At 47.2% G+C, this 18,959-nt stretch overlaps 1 pseudogene; it reads left to right on the top strand.

Annotated features, from left to right (window-relative positions):
* The first annotated feature begins 5,308 nt into the window (after positions 1-5,308).
* The window catches only part of LOC125516996, a 40,594-nt pseudogene continuing 26,943 nt past the window's right edge, over positions 5,309-18,959 (top strand).

The raw sequence follows: 18,959 nt of genomic DNA, 5'->3' as shown, positions 1-18,959 counted from the left end.
ATGTTTTATATTTCTTTTTTTTAAATTAATTCATGAATCTTCTTCGAAATAGGTATATTTTAAAAAAGATTGGGAACATGATTTAAATTCATGAGAATTTTTTATTTATGAAATATTTTCCGTATTCATGAGATTTATTAAATTGGAAAAATAACCATATTTGTGCTTGTAAAAAAACTTGTGAATGTTTTTATAATTCATGTATATATTTTTCATATTCATTACCAATTATTAAATTATGTATTGAAATTTTTGAGATTTTACTAAAATTTCTGAACATTTTCTTAATTTGTAAATAATTAAAATTATAGAACATTAAAACATCAAAGCATTTCAATAGGACAATCAGATGAAAGAAATAATTGCTGAAAAACCAAATGGGGTAACAATCACCAGCGCAATAGGCACAGGCCACAAGGCCACACGTTTTCTCACAATCCTACTTTTTGAATAAATAAAAACTATTTTAATGGAAAAATGACCAAAATAAAAAGGTGGTTGATTAATGGTATCACTAGTCGCGCTATTCGTCATCCTGGGTAAGAAATAGTTATTCTTCACCCCTTCTGTATTTTGACATCAATGCACCGTATTTTTATGTTTTTAAATTTTATTTTATTTAATACATAAAAAGAGAACATAATAAAATATATGCTCCACGTAAAAATTAATTTATATTAGTAAATTTACTAATGTAAAAATATAGTGTAAACATACATAAAATGTGCCTTTTTTGGTCTTATAACCTATATTTTTGTTTTTTAATATCAAATTTTACATTCATAAAGAAACGATCGCTTCATAAATAAACTACGTTTGTAATACAAATAGTTACATTCATACTGATTCACTACGTAAAATTTAACATACAAAAATAAAAATATAGATCATAAGACAAAAAAATTACAGTTTATGTACATTTTATATTATGTTTTTACGTTTGTAATTTTACATAACATAAAATATTTTTTACAGCAGTTATATTTTTTTACGGTCTCTTTTTGTGTCATAAATAAGACAAAACTTACGAAACGTAAAATTACGGTGCATTGATGATAAAATAGAGGGGGTAAAGAATCACTATTCCTCACCCAGGATGACGAATAGTGTGATCCTATATTTCCTGTCATCCTTTTACAATCATGCTTTATATACAAAAAAACTATAAACTGAACTTATTTTATATATACTACTTTCTTAAACATATTGAATATCTTGTAAGATGACAATCAATTTTTTTTATTTCCTATAACTTTTAAGAATTAACGAGCATTTTAAATCTGTAAAAATATTTTGAATTTCATAAACATTTTAAATTTCGTGAGATTTTTAGAAATTCGTCGAGATTTTTGAAAGTGAAGAACATTTTTTGGATTTCATCTTTTTGAGTTCCTGTTTGCTTAATTCATTGAACATTTTTAAAATCTTGATTTTTTAAATTTCATGAAAATTATGGTTGTGCATAATTTGGACACTTTATTTAATAATTATGATTTTTTTTGCAAGAAAAACTTTCGATCTTATTCATCTACTGTCGTGGAATACAAAGAACTCTAGAAGTAATCGAAGTTACATCCATGTTCGTATCCCACCTAGCAACGACTATAATAGGCGAAGCGAGCGGAAGGTGTGACTCGGTCATCGCCACTCCCTCACTAGAGCCAGCCAAACCTTATTATACTAGATAGTTATGAAGCCAATGTGTTAAGGCCCCACGGTACTAGTGCACCAGAACAACAACTATAGCCGATGAAGAGAAGCATAGATTGGAAGGATACAACCCGTAGACACATGAACTTTCACGAACGAAGACCATATCCAAGCAGATTCACCGAAGACAAACACCGACCATCCCCACAAGATCCACCAAAGACACACCTTGACAGCCGGCTCGGGACCACCTTTTCTCTTTTTTGTTCTTTCTTTTCTCTCTCTAGTGGGACCATGAACCACCCACCAATCAGCATGCATGTGTACGGATAATTTATGAGACATGCTATGTACACGGACAAATAGGAGCTCAAAGAGGATAAGCTCGGACCCTGTCTGGACGCGCTTACGAACGTACATGGAGCCAAATTAGACAATCATGGATGTAAATGATCTAAATCTACGTTCGAACAATTTAATTTTGAAAAGGGACGTAGGGGACCTTGGGAGCGCGTTTGTTTTGGGTACACAGTGTCATTTATACTTTTGTTTCCCTTTTCTGGAAAAGATAACGAAAAAAGGTGGGAGAAAGACAACCAAACCAGGCCCGACCCAACATCGAGCTAGGCTGCCTGTGGAAAAGCCCAACCAAGGCCCCGAGCCTACCACAAAAAAAATGAAGCGCATGCCGGGGAATCACCATCATTACCTCTTTCCACAAGGGAATGTATCCGGTGCACCCTCATTTGTGGTGCTACCGGTGCACCAAATGCCTTAGAGCACTTTAAAAAATCTGAAAAAAAAACATCTAGCACATTGACACAATATTAAAGTATGTTGTCACAAAATTTTGTACCAAAATTTGAAATTTTCTTGAGATACAAAAATGACAAATTTGACATTAGTGTGATAATGGGCCAAATCTAAATCCCATCTGATGTTATATACTATTTAGTGTTGAATTTGTCATTTTTGTTTTCCAAGCTATTTTTCGAATTTTGCCATGAAATTTTGTGACAACCCATGTTGATGTTGTCTGAATGTGCAAAATAGTTTTCATATTTTTTTGAACATTTTAAAAGTGCAATGTGAGTTCGGTGCACCGGTAGCACCACAAGCACCGGTGCACCAGATATTCACCCCCAACGAGGTCGACTCAAAAAGAAATGAGCCAAATACAAACGTTTTGTGTAGCTCGACCGTAAAATGAGCCGATCGTGAGCCAACACTACCTCACTCGATTTTAGCTCGACATCAACATGCGCACTATGCTAGAACTTTTTATGATCTTTGGCCAGTAATTTGTTATCACAGTTAGATATTTGTCATGTGTTAAAATTAGGTACTGGAATAACAGTTTCCTGCTGAGAGAGAATGAGCTAAGCTACTTTGAATAAATTTATACTAGCATGGTGTTAATTAGAGTAATATTTTATAGTGACTTTCTTATGATGTTGTTGTGGTCTATATAGTTGAAAACTCGCCTTAGATAAATAGATCTTCCCTCGTCTTATGGTCGAAGCTAGCTTGAGATCCGCTCAAAATTGATACAAACTGGGCATAACTCAGTCTGTCGTTTGTTATTCTATATTATTTATCTCAACATGCAAACATGCCAACTCATAATACAATTATGAATGGGATAAGATCCACCTTAACATGCAACTATGTAGTATTGGAAGAGACGCACCACAATATTTAATCATGTATGAGAAAAGATCCACCATAACATTCAACCGTGCATGTTTTTTTTTCATTTAATTATTCTACTTATATTCAATAAATGTTGTTACAACTATATATAATCAAATAAAATAAGTATTATGTATTTTTTAATTATGGTTCTCATGATATCAAGCTAAATTTTAATCAATCAATTCCCTCCGCAACGGTATCCTATAGTTTGCTAAGCTCATGGTCCATTTTGTAGTCAGATCTGGAAGGCCAAGAGGAGCTAATGTTGACGGCAAAGCTACTCGAGCAAGTAGCAACTGAAATGTTCAGATGCGCTCATATAACGTATTCTAGGCTCTAAAAGAGTCAGACAGTGGGGAGAAGTTCATATCTAAGAGCATCTCTAACGGTTCCGCATATAGGGAAAGCCGACACCAAAAAAAATGGTCCAACAACTTCCGTATTCTTATTTTCTCATAAAAACATATGTCTATTGCCCGCTAGACCACCATCGCTTCGTACCACCACGCCGCATGTCCTCACCGCTCACTGGATTGTCACGCTGCGCTGCGCCACAACCACCTTCTTTGCCCTTCACCTTGTCGTCACGCCACAACAACAGGTCGCCCACTCCTCGCCGTCGTATGCCACTTGCTTTGCGCACGTTAGGCCCTCGCCTCACATTGGCATTGGTCGCTGGAGTCGCATGTTCACTCGCACGAGAGAGAGAGAGATTAGCCACAGACAGATGGGACATATATGTCAGGCTAATTATAGGCGAAGTTTTTTTAGGGTTATAATTATAAAGGAAATTGTATTGGGGATAACATGGCTACTATATATAAGCCCTTGCACTTGGGGACCAAACATTTGCTGCTAAGACAACTTACCTGGAGCAAGAAGTTCTCTCTAGCACGGTTGCCGGAGAAGCAATCTTCTACTACATAGGTTTTGCAATTCACTATCTTTCGTTCTATTTTCTCTAGTTATTTTTTTCATGGTAATACGTGTCTCATTCATATTATAAAGAATAAAGTAAAAGTCACGTAAAGACCGACATGACAAAACTAAAAAGATGACAGAACATCTCTGAGCTTGATATCAATGCCCGTCACCTGCCTCCGGCACCACCACAGTAGCCACTAAATAAAAGAATGATGAATCACCTTTTCACCCAAGCTCGACGCGGCTCCACCGCTGATATGCAGCTTTACAGACCTTCAAGGTGGCTCACCGAAAGTGAAGCCCGTTGAACGAATCAGACCGGGGCAACACCCCGGACACGCCATCGAACTCCAGATCAGTCACCCCACCACGACTAAAACGCCGAAGGAGGAAGCGATACCTGCCATCCACGAACCACGAGCCCAACACATGCTCCGTCTTCCAGATGTCGTCGGTGCAGACCACAATCTGCATCCGCTCCTGGACTACCTCCCAAGCTCCACGCCGACGCGTGAGCAAACGCCGTCGCAACGGCGGAGCCCGAGGACACAGGTCCACCACAAGGATGCCGCCGCCGTCACACCATCCTTACTTGAACAGACTGGTTTCTAAATCCATCCCCAACCATAGAACCGATAGCCTCGTCAGGGAAGAATTAGAAGAATCTTTATTCAACATTGTCATCGTCGCCGCTGAAGCAAAGAAGATAAACAACCTAAAAAACTAGACTGCCAGGGAGTAAAAATGACCCACATGCGTGAATCTGGCGACCCCTCTCATCACCGACGACCAAGGTCGCCGCCGGAGGGGAGCCGCCGAAGAACGGCCTTGGAAGATCGGCCTCCCCTGGCGGCGTCTAGGGTTCCAGCCGCCAGGGACGAGAGGAAAACAACGATCCTCTTCTTTTTGCTTGGCTCTTTTCTCTAGTTATTTGTATTGACACTTTTTACATTTATGTATTTTTTATTTTTTATAGTACCAATCTTCATTCACCTGAAGCTCAAGCCAAAGCCAAAGCCAGGCCGCAGCAGAGCGTCCTGTCGTCCTCCCCCACCCCCGCGACGGACGCCGGCGCCGCCGCGATGGCCGTCGACGAATCGTCGGAGACCGACCAGCTCGACTCCATGTCCACGGAGGACATCGTCCGGGCCACCCGCCTCCTCGACAACGAGGTCCGCGTCCTCAAGGTACGCCCCCCCTCCCCCGAACCCTAGCAGCCGCTATCCCGTCCCGTCGGTCCAGGGCCGCCTGATCTAGTTGTCTGTTCGCGGGGGTGCAGGACGAGCTGCAGCGGAACAACCTGGAGCTCGAGAACGTCAGGGACAAGATCAAGGAGAACCAGGAGATGATCAAGCTCAACAAGCAGCTGCCCTACCTCGTCGGCAACACCGTCAAGGATTTCTGTACCGATTTGGATGCGGAAATTATGGGTTTCTGTACCGATTTCATTCATGCCGGATTCACGATTCCCCAATCCAGTATTAGTTCGTGCAAGCCAGATTAGTAGCCCAGAGTAGCGTGTGACTTCACATGCTCTAGTTTTGAGCTTCACTTCGTGCTGATTGATGAGGGGTCAGTGACTGTACGCCCTAGTTTAGTTTGCTGGAAATGTTTGACGTCACAGAAACACATAGTTACACGCCAATTTCTCTCTTGTGATCAACCTTGTAAATCATCTAGGAGGTAGTAAATCAATTGCAACTGTATTGCTTGCTATGTGGTAGCTCTCTGGAATCAGTTGGTGTGTATCAGTGCTGTTGTTCATTAGCTTCTGATAACTTATCTGGCAAGGATAAACTGCTGCACTCATTTTGTCTTTTCCTTAAACTCAGAACTGATATTTTCAAGGTTATAGTTTGCCAGGTTGCTGATAAATATCTTGACTTCAGATGCATTTGTACTTGGAAATCTACTAACGTAATTTATCAACTATTTCAGATTTTTGAAATGAACCTGGAGAGGATGGTGCTAATATAGATCTGGACTCACAGAGGAAAGGAAAATGTGTTGTTCTTAAGACATCCACAAGACAGGTAAATAAATTTGCTCGAACTTGCTGTGGTGCTTACATCTCTAGTATCTGTTACTACATCTACTCCAACTGTATATGCATGAACTGTCGTGGATGTAGCCCAGGCATGCCGGTGGTTGGTGCCATAGAAACAAGTACTCAGAGAGGAAAGATGCTCCATGGTTGATTAGTTGTGTGTGTTCAGGTTGTCTCCGATTTTAGTGTTTCTGCCTATATTTTGGAGAGCCAATGAGTACAACACAAGTTAGGGATGTGCCAGTGTTGTAGGTTTGGTACAATCATCAAGTCTCAGGGTCCTAGTTAGGTAACTTTGTACGAGAGCAGGTGTTGTAATCTTTGACACCATGGAACTTCTCCATTAGTTGCAAACACACAGTAAAATTCTTAAGTAGATTTTAATTTTGAGAACTCTCCTATAGGCTATAAACACCACCATTTTATATTTCACCTGAGGTTGGCTTGTTAACTGTGTAAGTTTTCCTGGGAGTTGATACCATGACACATCAATCACAAGTAGCTGAATTTATTATGTCAGACATCACATTCTAGTACCTTGCAGCATCAATATTCCTATCCCTGCCTGCGTACAGCATTTTACTTGGTTAATGTATCTGTATCCATAACAACCCTTTCAATTATGAGCCTATATGGACTATTTTAATTTGGATGTTTGGAACTTGACATGGTTTATTTCCACATACCATTTGATGGATCTCATTAGTTGGGCAATCTTTGCTGTTTTAGAGAATCAATTTATTTACGTGCTGTAAAGAGTTGGACTTGCTGCTCAAGGCTTCTCCGTTCCTTTTCTGTTCTTGATTGCAGACTTATTCCTTCCTGTGATTGGGCTTGTTGACCCTGACAACCTCAAGCCTGGTGATTTGGTTGGAGTCAACAAGGACAGCTACTTGATATTAGACACGCTACCTTTGGGATATGACTCTCGAGTAAAGGTAATGGAGGTAGATGAAAAGCCTACGGAGGATTATAATGACATTGGTGGCCTTGAGAAAGAGGTATTTACTTCACATTTTAGATGATGAAAACAATAGGTTGATTGCCAGTTTATCTTTCTGTAGGCAGTATAATGTTAAGTTCTTACGTCGGAATATTTTTAGTTGATAATTGTTTGCTTTTATTCGCTCCCTCATGTTCTGATTTTGTAATTGTCTAATTTCTAATGCAGATTTAGGAACTCGTTGAAGCTATAGTGTTGCCAATGACACACAAGGAGCAATTTCAGAAGTTGGGAGTTTGTCCCCCGAAAGGAGTTCTTTTATATGGACCACCTGGGACGGGAAAGACGTTGACGGCTCGTGCATGTGCTGCACAAACCAATGAAACCTTTCTGAAACTTGCTGGTCCGCAGCTAGTCCAGGTAACTAACTTTTGATGTTAAAGTCATTGAAAGCAGAATGTGCAATATCATATTATTATTCATTTTAATGAACTAGATGTCATGCTGATTGACTTATTCGAGGGTTAGCTGCTTATTCTACCAATCATTGAACACTGCTTTGGCATGCTTTGCAGACTATGATCAGTTCTGTTAAGATGATTGTATCTTTCTTCACACTCAAATGAACTTTGATTGTAATCCTTATAACTCTGTAGTTAATAGTGATTAGCATCATTGGCTCAGGATAAGACATAGAATATCGACTTGCATCTAAAATTGCTGGTTCAAACTTAGAATGTCCATTTGCATCTGTAATATTCCTGGGTCCAGCATTTTTTAGTTCTTCTGGATATCTTTCAGTCAGATATTAACATTTTGTGAATTGTTTCAGATGTTCATCGGTGACGGGGCAAAGCTCGTCCGAGATGCATTTGAGCTGGCAAAGGAGAAGGCCCCCTGCATCATTTTTATTGATGAGATTGATGCAATTGGAACAAAGCGTTTTGACAGGTGCATTTTTTATTTTGCATGCATCGTTTGTACCATAAGCGTTGTGATTTTTTAGTTAGTCCAGCGTAAATGCTTAGTGTCTCTTTACCTATTGTGGTTGAAGTATGTCTCGTTATGTCGTTACTCTTGTTTTTAATTTGGCGAATTGTCTGATGAACACCGTGGTATAATCTTTGTATGAAGAAAATCAGTTGGTATCCCTGCAAGTTGAACACTCCATCAACCTTCTGTGTCATCATATGTAAAATAAGAGAAACTGTTCATGATTTATACTTCAGAGATAAATACATCTTAACTACTTTCAGCATATGCTGCATATCATATGTGATGATGTTGTTAACCTATTAATGCAGGGTTAAGATATTGATTACTTGCAACTAGATATGATCTTTTTACCGGGAAGTATATATTTGATATTGTTTGTATTTTTCTTTTTCTATTTGACTGCAGTGAAGTTAGTGGTGACAGAGAAGTCCAACGAACCATGTTGGAGTTGCTGAATCAGCTAGATGGATTTAGCAGTGCTGAGAGGATAAAGGTCACCATGTCCTAATATTTTTCTCTGTAATCTGAATGCATGCAAGCTCAACCTGTAAAGATAATTTCTTTTGTACTGATGGTTTGGCCTAACTAGTTTTGAAAACAGTAATTCGATAAAATGGATTTTTTATTTGATTGATTAATGAGTAGCCACAAATTGGCTTGTCATAATTTGAGAGATGATGAATACCTGAACCTGATCAGATGTTTTATTCATCCTGTTTCCTGAACACGTTGTTGTTTTGTGACTTGCAGATGATAGCTGCAACTAATCGTGCAGATATTCTCGATCCTGCTTTACTCCGTTCTGGTCGCCTGGACCGCAAGATTGAGTTCCCTCATCCGACAGAAGAAGCAAGAGCTAGGATTTTGTAAGTATGTCTCTTGCAATTTGTTAAAGGCTGACAACTCCTATTGCAAAAAATTGCTTACCTTTTGGTTTTGTGGACTCAAAAGAAGTTTGTTCTGCGTTCTATCTTGTAGACTCAAGAAAGATGAACGTACATCCTGATGTCAACTTTGAGGAGCTGGCTCGTTCAACTGATGATTTCAACGGTGCACAGCTGAAGGCTGTTTGTGTGAAAGCTGGCATGCTTGCTCTACGCGCAGGGATGCTACAGAGGTTTTTGCCGACTCTTGTTCTTTTGTCACACTGGTTCCTTTATGGATGGTAGATAATGGAAGATTTTTTTTTGAAACAAGGCAAAAGGCTTGCCATTTTCATTAATAAAGAAGAGGGTTTAAGACAAGGCTCCCTAGAGAGGGTAAAAAAAGTCTATCACTCTCGCGGCATTACAACGCCCAAGTTTTTCGCTCCCGCCATCACCCATAATCTAACTTCCTCCTTAATGTTTCGCACTAGCACCGCGGTGGGGGTCGCCGAGTTGCGGAAGACTCTCGCATTGCGCTTTTTCCAAATCTCCCAAGAGACGAGCATCAAAAGGGAGGTCATCGCTGACCGCGAAGGGGCCCTCGATTGGGCGATCCGGAGCCACCAATCTTTCACCGAAGTAGCAGTGCTCCACTCCGTAGGGATGACATCTTGGAGCCCAAGCCATTGGACAATGTCGCACCACACCCTTACAGAAAAACGACAGTGGCAAAGAAGATGCGTGGAGGATTCTCCGGTTTGCATACAGAGGGGGCAGAGACCACAGTTTGGCCATCCACGGCGCGCGAGTCTATCAGCAGTCCAGACTCTATTTTGCATCACGAGCCAGGCGAAAAATTTGCATTTCGGCGGCGCCCAAGATTTCCAAACAGTCACATGCATGGGCGAGCGCGTGTGTCCTTCAAATTGCACATTGTAGGCTGACTTTGCTGAGTAGGTGCCGTCCATAGTGAATTTCCAAGTAATCCTATCAGGGGCATCAGCCACAAGATGAGTGGCACTGATCTTCTCCCAAAGGGAGGCGAACTGCTGAATGTGTTCCAGGGAGAGACCTTGATGCGGATTAATTTGACTCACCCAGAAGTTGTTTTGCAAGGCTTCCTGGACCGTCGACTTCTTCTTTTTGGAACACTCAAAAATTTTGGGAGCAACATCTTTCGGCCTCCAACCGTCAAGCCAAGAGGGCTCCCAAAAAAGAGCAGTAGCTCCATCTCCAATGGTGACGGTCGTGGCTGTGGCGAAGAGGACCTTGTCCGCCTCGGTACATGGGTTTCCCAGACCAATCCAGGGCTTCGATGGATCGGTCCAGAGGAGCCAAAGCCATCTAATCCTAAGGGCCGAAGCGAATTTCTCCAGGTTTAGAATCCCAAGGCCTCCGAGTGATTTGGGCTTGCACACTAGCTCCCAATTCACTTTACACTTGCCGCCTGACACCTTGTCGCAGCCAGCCCACAAGTAAGCCCGACGGAGCTTGTCAATATATTCCCGGACCTCAGCCGGGAGCTCTAGCGGCGTTATAGAGTAGATGGCAATAGCAGTGAGGACCGCCTTGACCAAGATAGCACGGCCAGGCAAAGCCACGTGCTTCCCTAGCCACGGGACGAGTTTAGCAGCCGCCTTGTCTTTGAGGTATTGGAAATGGACAGCTTTCAAACGGGACACCGAAAGAGGCAAACCGAGGTATTTCAATGGGAAAGTAGCCCTGGTAGCCGGGAAGGAATGCAGCACCTCGTCCAAGTCCACGGCTGCACAATGGATAGGGACGACACTGCTCTTCAAACAGTTTGTGACTAAACCGGTGACTTCACCAAAGGAGTTCAGAGTGTCTGCTAGGAACTGGATATCCTCCTTGAATGGGGCCACAAATATAGCAGCATCGTCGGCATATAAAGAGGCTCGGATAGCCGGAGATCGCCTGCCAATTGGTTGTAGCTTTCCTTGAAGGGTCGCTTTTGCCAGGATATGATGAAGCGGATCGATGGCGAGAACAAAAAGCAGCGGAGGAAACGGGTCTCCCTGCCTTAGCCCTTGGCCATGCTTAATCGGCTCCCCCGCAACCCCATTGAGTAGCACCCTAGAGGAAGCCGTGGAGAGGAGGGCCGAAACCCAATCCCGAAATCTAATAGGGAATCCGCGATGGCGCATCAGATCCATGAGGTAATCCCATCTGACCGAGTCGAACGCCTTTTTAATGTCCAACTTGAAGAGCAAAGATGGGGTTTTGTTGCGATGCAGTCGCCTGGCAAGGTTCCTAACATACAAAAAGTTGTCATGGATACTTCTTTTTTTGATGAATGCACTCTGAGCAGGGGACACAAGGTTGTTCATGTGAGGCGCAAGGCGAGAGGCCATCATCTTTGCAATAGCGATGGCGTGAATGAGACTAATGGGTCTAAAATATGTGATGTCCTCTGCTCCGTCTTTCTTTGGAATGAGCGCAATGTTTGCGGAGTTGAGCCAGTGCAGTGAGCTGACGCGCAAGTCTGAGAAAAGGTTGATCACGTTGAGGATCTCTGGCTTGACAATATCCCAACAGTCCTTAAAGAACACTCCAGTGAAACCATCTGGTCCTGGCGCCTTATCACCTGGCAGGTCGAAAACCGCTGCCTTGATCTCTTCCTCGGTAAAAGCAGCCCCCAGTTCAGAAAGATCCGCATTCGGCACGGGGATGTAGTCCCAGTTGAAGTCCTTTTTCCTCGGCAGCCCCTTCTTCATGATGGCTGAGAAGTGCCGCTGGACAATCACTGTTTTATGCTCATGGGAGGTGACCCAGCCCGGCCCCTGTTTGAGCCTATGAATAAAAATTTTCCTCCTCCGGTGGTTGATTCGAAGGTGGAAGAATTTGGTGTTGGCTTCCCCCTCTTTCAAGCTTGTAATTCTGGAGCTTTGCCATTTGCGAGCCCTCTCAAGAGCGGCCAGCCCAATGACTCTTCTTTTTAGTCTTCTCCTAAGATCACACTCTTCCGGCGTCAACCGTCTGCACTCTTGGGCGAAATCGAGACGAAGAATTACATCCAGAGCCATATGTAGCTGAACCTTGGTTCTGGAGAAAATGGTTTTACTCCAAGAACGGAGCCTCCGACTAGTCGTCTTGAGTTTATGGAAGAGGGCCTGACAAGGATCGTTCCAAGCCTTTTGGACGGCATGCTTGAAGCCCGGCATTTTGATCCAAAAGTTCTCGAAGCGGAAAGTCTTAGGACGGACCGGGCCATCAGCATTGGCAAGGAGCAAAGGGCAGTGATCGGAGAGGGAGGAAGACATCGTGTGTAGGATGTGATTAGCAAAGGTGATGTCCCAGTCCTCGTTGCAGAAGAAAGTGTCCAGTTTGCTCATGGTAGGGTTGATTCATTCATTGCTCCAAGTAAATTTGCGGTTTTGAAGATGGATCTCCTTAAGCTCACAAGCATTGAGAGCATATCTGAATTTAAGAATCCGCCTATGACATGCGTTTGGGCGGTTTTTGTCCCGGGCTCGGTGTATTTGGTTAAAGTCTCCATTAACAAGCCATCTATCCCCAGGGGGTGGTTTTTCCAGAATGAGCTCTTGGAAAAAGGCATCCTTGAGGTTTGAGTGAGTTGGGCCGTAAACCGACGTGATCTTGAAAGGGAGACCGGAGCTCACTAGGGTAATCTTGGCCGACAATGAGTACACGCCGAAATGAACATCCTCAACCTTCACTGACAGCTCATCCCAGAGCATCAGGATTCCATCACGGGTGCCGACAGCAGGGCGTTGGGCGAATTTACCCAGCCTCTGCCCACCAATGGAGCTTGCGATGAAGGAGTCGACGTGCTCGAGTTTAGTTTCTTGGAGGCATATAAGGTGACAAGGAGTAGCAGCAATGGTTTCGCGAACGGTCGCACGGCGAGCAGGACAGTTTAGGCCACGAACGTTCCAGTTCAGTACAACAAGGTTGTGGCTTTGATATGTCATTGAGCACTAGACAAACATCGTTGTGAGCAGAATAGGAAACAAACAAGGTTCAATATCAAAGGGCACTTCCCAGTTACAGATAAAGGCCTCACACATGGCCAACGCCTTGCCAAGGCAACCTCCAGCAGACACAACAATGGTCTGGGACAAACAGGCGTACAAACTGGGACCATCCGTTGAACTAAAATGGCTACACTAATCATGTAGTTGTCTAACATTGGCAACAAATTAACTCCAGCAGCAGGCAATCTTCCCAGGATCAGCATGAGGTCGAGGCGCCGCCAAGTCCATCCTATAGCTCAGGAGCCGCCACACCTCCGTGCTCAATCAGAGCATCTTCAACGGCAGTAGCAAGGTCGCAATCGAGCTGGAAAATGGCTCGCAAAGCCGCCACGGCGATGTCAGGGAGTTGGCCCTTGAACAGCTCCACGTACCTGCCAATGGCCGCCTCCGTGACAGGCTCACCATCAGCAACAATCCCCAACCTGCGGTAGAGGAGCTGCTCAGCCAGTTGCGCGATGGGGACGGTTTGCTGCTTCTCTCTGAGTCTGGGGCTACACCTTCCGAGGTTGAAGCCAGTGATGCCGGCGAGCGTCTTGCGCCGGTTCTTTAGAGCTCTGGGAGCCACGCAATTGGATCAACAAGGATGGCGGGCTGCAGCGGTAAAAAGAGCGGCGACGAGCTTGAGGGAGCGTGAGCAGGGGCCGGGGCAGCAATCCCTGCCTGGAAGACGGGAGTGACAGGCGAGGACTGGGCTGGGGAGATCGCCGCAGAGACCGGGCAAACTTGAACCCTGCGTAGCCAGTCTCCACTTGACGGAGAAGCCATGATCTCACAGGAGGCTGACCTCGGAGCTGGTGGTGGGGAGCGGCCACGACCTTCATCTTCAGTTGGTGCTGCAGGCGCCGGACCCCGTCCATGGCCTCGGGAAAGGAGGCGGAGCGGACTCGAGGTAGCCTCCTCGGCGCTGAGAAGTGGCGCGAAGCCCCTCGCAGGAGCAGGCTGGAGGTGCGACTCCAGCACGGCGGGAGGGGAGGCGCCATCCGGCTCTGCAACCACCACGGTCGAAGCAGGCGAGGCGTCATGCACACGCTCGCACGCAGCTGAGGACGGCGTGGTCAAAGCTGGGGAGAAGTAGGCGCCAAGGCTTGTCCCCAACTTCCCGATGCACCAGGCTAGAGCAGCCACAGGGGAGCGGCTGCGTCTTCTGGGCATGGCCGAAGCGCGGGCAGCAAAGGCAGTGCCGGAGCGGCGGCGAGACACAGGGGACACATCCCTCCGACGACGGCCAGCAGTAGGGATGACGGCACCTCCAGGAAGAACCTGCACCTTGGAGCGATCGACACGGCGGTAGTAAGCCTCCTGCTCGTACCTGTGTCTGCGTCCTCCATCTCTTCTATCTTCACGGCCGCGGCTACGCGCATCATCACGCCGGTCTGCAGGACGCGAACGGCTTCGGAAAAGCCTGTCCCGCCATGAGCCGCCATGATCTTCGCGACGACCACGGGTCTCCACATCCCGACCATGGCCGTCCTGCCAGTCCCAGTCGTCATCGTCCCTGCGACGCCGGTCATCGGAGCGTCGAGGTACGGCAGGCTGCCTGTCGCGCTGAGAGGACTCACCGTCGACGATCTGATAGTGCCAGTCAAACTTGTCCGAGGAGTGCGGGCGTGAAGGGAAGTGCCCATCACTGGAGGGTGAGAAATCTTCCGACCGGTCCAGATGCACGAGGACCCGATAGGTGAGCCCTCTGCGGCCACGCAAAGGGGATGCCGAAACCGAAACCTCATTGTCGACAATGGTCACCCACATGACCTTGGGTATGGCAGAAGGGTTTGAGCACCAAGCCCACAGATTGAGGGTCTCCGCGTCTTCCCTCTGCACCGTTGCCACGTCAAGGTAGTGGTTGATGCAGGAGCTGCCAACAATCTTGCTGACTACATCAACATCCCAGGCTTGAAGTGGCACTTCCTCCAAGCAAAGGTGAACATGGTGGTGGAAGGAAGCGGCCGTGGCCCTAGTGAGTGGGGACCAGGGGGCCGCATGAATGTCAAGGCTGCCATGACGAAATCTTCCCAGCAACGTAACCTGAGCTTGGTGGTGCGGGAAGTCGAACCGCACCAGGAAATCCTCTGGCTGATGCGGCACAACACGGAAGACCTCCAGGGGCACGCCAAACTTGCTGTGGATGGCTTCAGCAATGGTGGCTGCGTTGACTCGAGGCCGGTTCCCGCCGAGCAAGACAAGAGCAGCAAGGGAGGCCAGGCCGGCTGCTTGGGCGTCCATGGCCGGAGTAGAGACCGTAGCAACGAAGCCCTCCGCCGGGCGTGAGGCCGCATCCCCCAATCGAGCCTGGTTGCGACGCGGAGGCATGGCCGGGGCTTGAGCTTGGCATGGTGGGGAGGGGCGGCTGTTTCTTGGGTGGAGGCTGCAGCAAGAGGCGCGGTGACCTTGCCTGCCACAGAGGTTGCAGACAATAGGGTCGCGACACTCAGAGGATTTATGCCCCCTCTGCTTGCAACGGTAGCATCGCCGCTTGCTAGGCTTGATTGATCTGCACCAGTCACTTGAATGAGAACCTCTTGAATGTGAGCTTGACCGGGATCTGTCTCCATTGCTGCTTGACGGGACACGCGCGCCGCGCGGCTGCTGCCTCTGACCCGTAGCGCCTTGATGGCGCCACCAGTGAGCAGGGCGCACCAACAGCCATGGGTGTTGATGAGCTTCCGCCGAATCTCTTGAATGGGAGTTGGGGAAGCAACCAGGCGCATTCATGGCCGGATCTTCGACTTGAATGCATCGCGAGAGGGATTTCCAGCTGGAGCTGCGGGGGCTTCATTAATGGTGGTTGCCGCTTTTCCCCTCTTGGCGCCAGAGCTTGGGGAGCAGCCATCGAAGCGCACCCTCTTGGAACCGAGCGCGTCGGGGCGCGGTGCACGCGAGGCGCCGACCACCGCAAACTCTGGGGACTCGGGGACCATCGAGGAGTCCGACCTCGTGGATCTCGGTGGCGACAGGTCCGGGTCCCAGATCCGCGGCCTGGGGGCGGGGGCGGGGGCGGCGGCGTAGGGAATCCAGGGGGTCGCCGCGACGTGAGCGAGCCAGGCGCGGGGGAAGGGGAAGGAACGGGATGGGCTTTGGTGGCTGCGGCGGTCGGAGCGAGCGGCCGCAGGTGGGTGGCTGCGGTTGCCGGAGTGGGGACGCGCAGGAGGCTCGTGGTCTGTTGCATTTTTTCACCGCTGTAGTGAATGAGGCGCATAATGGAAGATGATAACCGCAGATAAAATCGATTAGGATCTTGATGCTCAGAAAATGAAATTTTAAACAAATCAGCATTAGTTCTATGGTATGATTTTTTAGGACAGTTCTACTGTATGTTCAGTATGAACTGAACAGCCTGAAATATAATACAGTACACAATAGAGAATCATAGTGGAACATAAATACAATATGTAGATGCTGCTTTGATATCTCGAAGCATTTTTTGTGGCTTGGTAGCATGTGATTTACTGCCTGAAGTGCACTTCCTCACGAAGCATGTTTAACTGTATTGTTTCGCTCAACCCTATCTGTTTGCATATGCAGGTGATCAATGCAACGAAGGCATTATCCAAGTGCAAGCAAAGAAGAAATCCAGCTTGAATTATTACGCTTAGTTTCCCTTAAGTATTCAGAACGCTTGGTCCTGTGACGACTGCTGTTTGTAACACTCGGCTACCATTTTCATTTGGAATATAGTTTAATTCTCGAATCCTCTTGATTGCGTGAAGTAATCTTGCTTTGTGCCTGTACCTGAAAAATTGTTTCTAACCAATTGCTCTACGCCGAAAGTGTGAATTGTGGACCATACGGTTCAGGATGCATTAGAGCAACTCCAATGGGCTGATTCAAACGGACGGCGCATTTGTCCGTTTGGATCGGCCGTCCGCCCTGTTTTACATTTGGGTCGGTAGTGCGCCCAACGCGCCGACCCATTTTATATCCTCACTCAATTTTTAATAAAGGCCCGTGGCCATGTCTTATGCTGGCACCATGCCAGCACCGGTATACAATGCCGGCTTCAAAAAATATCACCACACAGTTCATGCTGGCGCACTCGCCAGCGGCCGGCACGCATGCCAGCACACAAAAAGAGGTGGGACTTGAGTTTAACCACGCCATCACGGCCCCGTGGTCATGCCGGCATACAAAAAAAGGAAGGCGCTCGCCGCCACGAGATCACTCGTCGGTGAACTTGAGCATGTCGGCTTGCATCTTCTCGAACCACTGCCTCATCTTTGGCGACACGATGTTGAGATCCATCTTGATCTTCACCCCGGTCATCATGCTCGCAAGAGCCACTTCTTTCGCCTTGGTCTTGGCGTTGGCGGCCTCAATCTCTAGCATCTTGGCTTGCTTCTCCGCCTATATCTCAAGCATCTTGGCTTGCTCCTCCGCGTCCATCTCAAGCCTTCTCCTTTGGATCTCCATGAAGGCGTTCATTTGCTCTTCTTTGAAACGCCGACGCTCCTTCTCCCTTGAGTCTTTCTTGTTCATCATGCCATCCACGCTTGCAATCAAGGCGTTCGATGCCGCATCCGCTTGTCCTCCTTCCTGGAGTTGGTCTTCCCCCGCGCCCATGCCAGCTCGCCGTCCCCAACCTCCTCCATGGCTTGCTTTCCCCCACGCGACTTGAGGGCGGCATATTGCGCCTTGAACTTCTCCTCGTCTTTGATGACCCTAAAGCAATGGGAGAGGTTGAAGCACTTGCCATTGTGTTGGACCTTGAATGCCTCCAAAGCTTGAAATGCCTACAAATGTATTTCATGCAAGCATATTGGCAAACGCTATGCAAATGAACACGCAAGCATAAACTTGAAGACACAAAAGAGGGCGGCTTGCTAGCATACCATGTCTTGCATGCCGATGCCGCTCACGAGGCGGGCCTTGACGCTCTCAAGGATGGCACAAACTTATTGCACTCTTGTTGGATCACCCTCCATCGCTTCGAAATGGACACCCACCCACCCGCGTGCTCACTATTTGGTAAGGCGGAAACTTCTTGCGCTCATGAAACTCCCGGTGGACACGAATCCCAAAAGTTGAATGCTTTTGTTCGGCGCCCGTCTTGAGGTCATGTCCAATGTCTCGCCAACACTCACAAAGAAGCTTGTCCTCGGTTGTCGTGCATGCCTTCGTCTGCTTGCTCTTGTGCTTCGGCTTTGGCCCAGCAGCTTGGTTTGCGAGCTCGTCCTCGAACAAAGGCTCCACTTCGACGTCGCACTCGTCCTCTTCCTCTTGCCCGTAGTCGTCCGGAAACTCATGGTCAAGTGGGAAGCCATCCAGGTCCATGCCGACCTGATCACGCATGAAGGACGCCTGATCGGGATCGTAGCCAGCGACCAGCGTGAACGCCCCTCGATCGTCTTGGCTTTGTGTCTCGTTGGGATCGTAGCCAGCGGCCGGCGCACCGCCCTCGAAGATCAGGTTCTGCATGTAGTCCTTGTTGCCGGCGGCCGACATTCCGTCGAACAGGTTGTGGGCGTCCGACAGCATGTCGGCCGGCATCTGCCGCGCGCGTTTGCTCGCGCCTCCGGATGACGAGCCACCGGCCAACTGTGTGGCGTTGAGGTCGATGGGCGCGGGCATGGAAGGCGCCACCACGCTCACGTCGGGCGAACACTCCCTGAAAAGGCGGGAGGCCTGCAGGTACACGTGGAAGCCGGGCATCGGGGTGCAAGCCGACGCGCGGGGCGAGTCGGGGAGCACCATCCAAAGGAACGCGGATGAGCCGGTGCTGACCGCGGCCACGGCGGCGTTGACGAGGCCATGTTGGCTAGGGTTTAACCCTAGCATATAGAGCGCCTTCATCGTTGCCGCCACGACGCGAGCGTTGGTGACCTTCT

The sequence above is a fragment of the Triticum urartu genome, chromosome 6 (assembly GCF_003073215.2).
Source record: "Triticum urartu cultivar G1812 chromosome 6, Tu2.1, whole genome shotgun sequence".
In the NCBI taxonomy this organism is placed as follows: domain Eukaryota; kingdom Viridiplantae; phylum Streptophyta; class Magnoliopsida; order Poales; family Poaceae; genus Triticum; species Triticum urartu.
This window is presented reverse-complemented; position numbering and strand designations above follow the sequence as displayed.